Source organism: Ceratina calcarata, unplaced genomic scaffold (genome assembly GCF_001652005.2).
Source record: "Ceratina calcarata isolate Rehan_Ccalc_2016 unplaced genomic scaffold, ASM165200v1 scaffold329.2, whole genome shotgun sequence".
Taxonomy (NCBI): Eukaryota; Metazoa; Arthropoda; class Insecta; order Hymenoptera; family Apidae; genus Ceratina; species Ceratina calcarata.
In genome coordinates, this window is record NW_017155624.1 from 1,483,392 (window position 1) to 1,491,383 (window position 7,992).

At 38.1% G+C, this 7,992-nt stretch overlaps 1 protein-coding gene across 2 annotated transcripts in view; it reads left to right on the forward strand.

The window, feature by feature from the left end:
- dsx (transcription factor doublesex) overlaps positions 1–7,992 on the forward strand; it is a 57,762-nt gene that overhangs the window by 34,676 nt on the left and 15,094 nt on the right. The gene's annotated exons all lie outside the window — the stretch shown is intronic.

Here is a 7,992-nt window from a genome sequence, read left to right on the forward strand (position 1 = left end):
GTATAAAAATAAAGTAGCTCGTAAGTGGTTAATCCTGTTCTTCCTCTTTGATTTTACCTTGTCACATCTCACCCTTGCATCGTTCCGAAACGCTGTGTTCATTTCGCATCAGCCCGATGTCTTGTTCAAGGCGGTGCCACGGTCCTTCCATTTCGTGATTGCAACGCGTTCCCCTGTTTAAAAACATGTGCGTGCAGGGAAATCTGAGGATCAGCACTAATTGGCGCTTGGCTATCTTCCTTCTTATTTTACTCTGATTAAATAAAGCGAATTTCTGTCTAATTGGGAGCGAGTCGCTCGTGAATTTGAGAATTAATAGTGTACGTTAAGAAAAGAGTCAGAAAGTGAAGTGAAAATAATCGTTAAACGCATTTACATTGGAAGTAGCGTAACGCTCGAAAGTAAAAAATAATTATTTGCGTGCACGTTCTATACACAAAATGTGCTATTCCTAATACATATTCTTTACACAAAACACAAGATAATACAAGGAAATACTGAATGGGAATAATAAAGAGGAATACAATGTTAATTTCTTCAAATATCATGCAATATGTAAATGTAAAAAATTTGTTACAATTTGACAATATTAACAGAATAACTTAATCTTCATTCGAGTTTCGATAGAAAGTGCAATTAAATAAATGCACATACATATGAAGAGGTATCAGCAAGCAATTTCGAAGCAATGATTTATGTATACATTTAGCAACTTGAATGCGTCTAACGTGTTGCAATTACGAAGTCGTTCATTATCAGGCGAGTCACGAGTTGCTCCGGCGGTCACTCGGGGTTTTCGGCCGAATTCAGTTATGCAGATGACTCGTCGTACGAGCCTCGATAGGGATATCCCTTTGATCCGCGCCGCCTAAAAAAAAGCTTGAATCGCCGTTCATTCTTCGGAGAAACGGGCATGACTATGCCTTCGATCGCTACTTTGTTTATCCGCGTTATAGTTTCGCCGCTGATTGAAGGATCATTACAGGCCGTTTGGTGAATACGACGGGGATCTTGAATGCAAATGGCTTGTAGGATCACACGAACGAGGATCCAGTCGCCGTGGCAGACGATAAAACTGCCAGAGGCCGGCGAATGAATTTCTAAATAAAGTCAAGTCAGTGGAAAAGGAAAAAACGTCTCGTTTAATCACCGTTCGCAAAAAATCTCCTTTCGGGAGCCGGCTGGTTAAATGTTTTTTACTCTTTTATCGTGAACGCCTGGAGGCGCGGAACTTGTTTATAATCGTCGGGTTAAGACTCACTGCATGAATCGATTATCAGCCATCAATCAATAATAGTGTTACTGTGTACGGGCAAAAAATAACATCACGCGTTTATGCGCATAATTCGCCGCGGATCGTGTATCCCGCAGCCACTTAAGTAACAAAGTCGATTTGCAAACTCATTAAAAGTCAACGCAACATTTCTTTTACATAGACAGAAACGCAATCCGTGTACGTAGCTACAGTCAGGATTGAACGTCGAGAGAACCGGCGCAGGAAATAGAATGACACGGAGCGTGGAGGTTCACGTGTACCGAGAATGACGTTAGTCACAGCAAAGTGACAGATTGTTTAGTTTTTATCACCGATAATAAATTAACGCGTCTATTTAGTGCTTAACAAACCGGAAAGTTCGAAGTTCGGAAATCCGAAAGACAATTGAGAAGCTCATAAAATTAATAATAATCGTAGCATAAGTAGCAGTAAAATCAACGATGGTTTATGGTGATTAAATATGTAATCCCTTTGCCCGCATGGTTGATAGCATTATTTATAACAAGTACGAGATGAATACTTAAATCAAAATAATTTTCTCTTCATAGAAAAAAAATCGACCAAAATTTTTGTCATGTTTCAATCATTGGCCATCAAAAAATTCTTAATAATAAATCAATATTTTTCACTTCTCCTTGATCATCGTTGCCGTTTCATTTCCATCGCTACGTGCATGCACCGTTCCCTCGAGCTGATCGCTAGGTATGCATTACTCTTTCGTGCGCAGCTGTGTCGGCGTTTGGCTGCGTGCACGCGAGTGTTCGTTGAATGCAACGCACACGAGGAACGAGTTGATTTTCCTTGGCATTAGCTGTTACAATGTACGTAACAGCCACTTATCATGAAATACTCGCGGCCGTTCGTAGAGTGCGCGCATACGCCACGTATAACTTATCAGGTCGAGAAGTTTTACCGTTCCGTTAGATTCATTACTTCGCACGCTAATACGACATTCCGATCGATACAGCAAGTTGTACGATATCTTTGTAGACACTTTCCGCGACACGATATCTATCTCTGCTAACTTCTCCTTAACAGCCATAATTACAACTGTTCTTTCTATACAAATTATCTGTTCATTCTGCTTGCAAAATCATATAAATTAATTATAATAAACTTAATCGTATAATATTTTATTCTTGAAATGCAGTAATTAATACATTCGTGATAATTTGTTACGGACGGTTTAATTGATTCGTTTCAGCAAGACTAACTGGATTAATGAGAACGCGTTCTTCTTTTTGTACACACATTGCATTTTCAGATTGAATCTTTTTTCTCACTCGTCCTATAATTCCCACACCATCTCATGACGCAGCGCCGTGCGTGAGCACGGCTCGCGTGATATTGCGAAATTAAACGTTGATATGACGCCTCGAGTCAGTATCCTTTTATATCAGTTGTTACAAAGTAATGGTTCTGCATCAATTTCCCATTTTGTTGATTAGTATCAAACCTGCTGCTACCAGTCACGTAATAAATTCACTCAATCTTCTTAAATCTACCGTTAAACTGTCTAAAATGCAGGTTTAAAGTAGGTTTTATTACAAAAATTGTCGTCCATCGTCTTTTCGTATTATAAAAGAAATTATCCATCATCTAATTACACAATATTTGTTTAATCATACAATATAGTTTATGTACTTACGACTGTATTAGATTAACAGATTAAAAATGTATCAACGTTTTTTTATTCAATAATTACATGCCTGACCAAATTCATTCTTTCACTTCATGCTTATCGTAAATTCCGATGATCCCCAAGTGCATTAAACTGTTTCGTTACGGACATCACTAATTAATCGATACTTCAAAGGCTTCTTTATCTCTCACAGTATTGTAGCAATCGCCGACTCATCTTTTTCTAATCTGCGAATGTACGGCACGAAACCCGGTAGAATACCTACGCGTTTTGCTCATCTTCCGGCTGCGTATGATTCGCTGAGAACTAATGATTGCCACGCTACTGTTTCGTGCACACCTATTGATAATGATCTACGCGGTCGTTGAATGCTAATTAATTTCGACTGCTGCGCCGATCTTGAACGTGACGCTACCCGCAATTAGGGGCGAGCAGCGTTTGTTCTCGTGATTATTAATTATCTTAATTATACCAGCTGAATGATTGATAAAATGGATAAGCTGATTAATCCATTATAGTTGCCTTAAAACCTTTTCGTTCCCCGCGATGACGCTATCGTTCACGTCAGTTTCTATTTCAAATATGGAAGTTTTCGTTCTTCTACTTATCTATTTTGTTTCACATAACGATATGCGGTCTTAATTAACCTCGCCAGCATCGTATTTCTCCTCTTTTACTGGCCGTTACACTGAAAGCTGACGTTTCAAGATCGTTTAGACGCAGCAACATTTTTATAAGGATATGATCATATTTTTTAAATGCGCCCAGTAAAGTGCCGGGACTGATCGAATTTGAGATTACTGATTTACTTGCGTTTATAACTCGCACGATTGAGTCTCGTCTTTTAATGAGCTATTTAGATAAAATAGATGTAAAATGCAATCGACGTCTTAATTAGTTATTAGCAGTATCAGGATTGGACATCGCGCTTGTCCACGTGACGACCGTAATTTACCGGTTTCGAGGCGCCAACCTCCGCTGGAGGAGTCCATCACGAAATTTTCTTACGAAATACATCTTCTCGCGCTTCTTACACGCGAACTGTCGACACTTTTTTTTTCCACGGTATTGTTCCCGGAGAAACAACTGAGCAGTCTCGGAGCAGAATCGGTAAAAAGATAAAATTCGATCACGTGCTTCGGAAGATGTAGAACCTTCGGTCCTTCCCCCTCGTTATGTCTGTCGGTTTCAAGGTGAATTGACGAAAGTTCCCGTGCGAACGAAAACGACGAGGATGGAAAAAACGACGCAGGAAGGGAAAAGGGCGGCCGAAGAAGGAGACGGAGAGGAGAAAGAAAGCTTGAATGGCTCTAGAGTATAAAATTGTAAACGGACCTTTGCGCGCGAGAGACATAACAGCAGACCCGTTCTCTGTATGCATACATGCATATACCCATGCATCCTTTAGCTCGCGCACGCAATTTTACGATATGTAAAACCATCCGGCCCCGGCATTGTGCAACGTCGGGTAACCCGTCCCCCGCTCCCCCTCGTAAAAGCCGACCGTTCGAACCGCCACAACTTTGAAAGACTGTCGAATAATATTACAAGTTTCCAACCATTCGGAGTAACGATTTCGCTATTGGTTTGGCTTTGACTCACGACGGTGTCGGGCCTACAGTATAAAAGGGTTGCTTCATGCAACCATCCACTCTCGCAATTCGTTACGCCTCTTTTAAACCTCTACATTCATGTATATTCTGCTTTATTTATTTCCCTTATTATCCAATATTACATTAAAGACCTGACTAAGGTGTAGAATTCATTTCTTGAGCCACACTATTAAAAACATTTATTCACAATAAGACAGGGTTAATAAACGCTCATTCGTTCATAATTTTCCTATAATTTTTAAGTATTTTTCAATATCTTTCTTTCTCAAGTCATATCGTTCAAATGTAAAAACTCGACACTTGGACCTGAGGGAACCATTTTTTCCTCCGGTTACTTTACGCTGTTCGAGTCGATTGTTTGTACAAATGGTTCAAGGCATTCGTTCGCGAAACAGTTGAATACAGAGTACACGAGAAGAGTAATTAATCATTGAACCGTAAACGTTCGACAATCGAACGACCGGCAATTAATTCTAACCGTGCATAAGAAGAGTAATTAATCATTGAATCGTAAACGTTCAACAATCCAACGATCGGCAATTAATTCCAACTGCGTTCCGTGACATTTCATAGTCGCGCCGACACAAAAATGCGACCGTGCCAGACTTCAACTTATTCCTAGCTATGCTCCTTCTAATATTTATTATCACTAGTATACTTATCGATAGATTATGCTATCATATTTATTTAATTGATCAAATATTGTGACATACTTTCTGGATATTTTATACGATAATTTTTCATAGTACATGCATTTTCATATTATTATGAAATGTATAGCATCGTCTCTGAAAATTTGTTATATTCAAATAAATTTCCCATTATATTTTCCATTTTCTGCCTAAAAAATATCTGATGATCACTTCTAGGTTTCAACGTTATATGTCATTGAACACATTGTGTCATTTCTCAAATAGGGGTTAATCGCTTTATAAGGTAACAAGTGCGTGATCCATGGGAATTTCCGATACCGTTCGCTGCACACATTATATTTAGACTAGTTTTGCTCGCGACGAATCGTACCCGGTGACGTCACGCGATTGTTGGCGGTGCCGGAAGTTATGGCAATTACCGCAAGCCGTGGCAAACGCGGGTGCAGCTGCGAATCCTATTTTCGAAGACGATATTTCTAGCTCCTTTTTCGACACGGAAACAATATAGGTCCCCGTGTAATGGATAGAATTAAAAGGGAAAAGAATAACATACTTCAGAAGTTTAATGTACCAATGTACAATATTCTATGATTTGAATCATAACTTTCTCCAGGCTTTATGTTTTTCCGGTTCGGAAAGATCTTCTTTATTCTTCCTATTTTTAGTTTAAACTATAAATCATTGGTGATAGATTGCATACATATTTTTACTACTATAAATTACTTTTTTTTTCTATATGATAAATTATTCGCCACGTCAAGAATTACCATACACCTGGAATTTATGTATTTCTCAATCACCTTGCAAGCAGTGTGATACGAACGTACGTATAATATAGTGTTTAAAAATTAATGTAATAATTCAAGTAGCTAAAAATATTAATTCACCGTTCATTTTCAAATACGAGATAAACGTATAGTTAATTACTTGGGATTCAAGCGAATCCGAATCATAAAACGAATTATTTGTCGATTCCATAGTTGTAAAATATTTCTGGGAAAATACGAGAGTGGCGACTTCCGTTGAACTCGGCGAGCCTCCAAAACCGGATAGGTGACAACTCCGGTCATAATTCTTAGTTATTACCGTGACGTTAATTGTTTTTTGAATATTCATGGCTACTACGCTTTTTGCACGCAAGAAACGTAGCTCTTAAAATGCTTGCTAAAATAACCGGCTGCCGGTGAAAGTTCCGCACTCAACGAGTCGTCACAGCGTCATCGAAGACGTTCCCAAAGTCGGAGTAAGTCGCTTGTAATTGATATCATAAAGTAGTCAATTTCCGTTTAGGCTAATCCACACCTGAATAAGTAGACGTGCGAAATTTTCTATTTCTCAGACTTAGTAGTTAGATACATCTAGTGAGAAATTAACAATAAGTATAACTGTACGATATTATCCAAGGCCTTTTTTATTTCTATGCGTACGATCGTATTCTGCAGATCAGTTTCCAACCTCTCAGTTACATGGTCTTAAGTGTACTCGTCTACAAGCTTAAACTGCGAACAGAAAAGCGTTCCCTCAGTGAATAAATCGCAGCCACGAGAATAATTTAATCTTCAACTTTTATAAGAACTTCTTTATCAAAATCATTCATTACCACGTCGCATCTCGTAAGTGTCTAAATTTTTCTTTGCTATTAAATATAGTCATGCTGTTATCCTCTTCGATAAAAATGTGCCTGATTGATGTACGAAAGACACAAAATTATGCAAAGCGAACATATTTTTGTTACCAACATTTAACGTCACTATTAAATCATTAATTAGAGTGTCCCCTTCCTCCTCCAATAAACTTCACGTAAGTATAGTGCTATTAATATTTCGAACGCTACCTTTATATTAATCTCTCACCTTCGGTTCATAATAATTGATCAATCATGAAATCCACGCCTTCCTCAGAGCAATAATTGCAGAGCGGTGATGTTTAAGGCTTGAAGATAAGAGATATCACATGAGCTATGCAAATGTCTTTGTGACACAGACCTTTTCATTTCAACATCGAGGCTGAACGAAATATATTTATACATATACGAAAAGTTATTGGAAATGTAATTTCATTATTAATGATAATTAAATTAACTTGAAATAAGTACCATTAACACTGTGTTCAGGATATATTTATGTATTATGCGAATTCTGATTCTGAAATCAAATGGCTTTTACGGTTGATTAAAAGACTGTGACAGTAGAATTGTTATGAAGTATCAAGCAATATCGTAGATGGAAAAAGTCAGGAGAAATCTATTCGCGGTTGTGCACTGAGATAGATTAAACTGCGAAGAAAATAAGGTGATCGGTGGAGGACTGGTTCGATCAATTTCAGTGGAACACAATCGGATTAGAAGTGTCGAAATCCGACAGGAAGCGCATCTCGCCGAGGTTCACCGCTAAACCGCAGAACCTTGAGAAACACCAAATGAAGACGTCCCCTCCGACGTCTAACCACATTGTACCGAATATCTTTTATTCTTCACAAATTGTGCACGCCTGCATTGTTCACCAAACATTTTAAAATGATTCAATTTGACTGAAGTCATTGGTTTCATTAAATGGTTCTAATTAATTTAAGGATGTATTGGCTGTACAGTCAATCCCAAGAATTTATATACTTTAGAAAAACGCATTTGCTATAATTAAAAAGAAATCAGACGTCGGAAGAACAATGCTAATAATAAATAGCTACGTGCTAAAATATATAGAAGGAAATATCCAATGGATTATTGACGCTGGCGAAAAGCTTTTTATACAGAAGTTGTAGGCTCTGACATGAAAGGTTCTATGCATTTTTCTTCTAACTCCAATATTT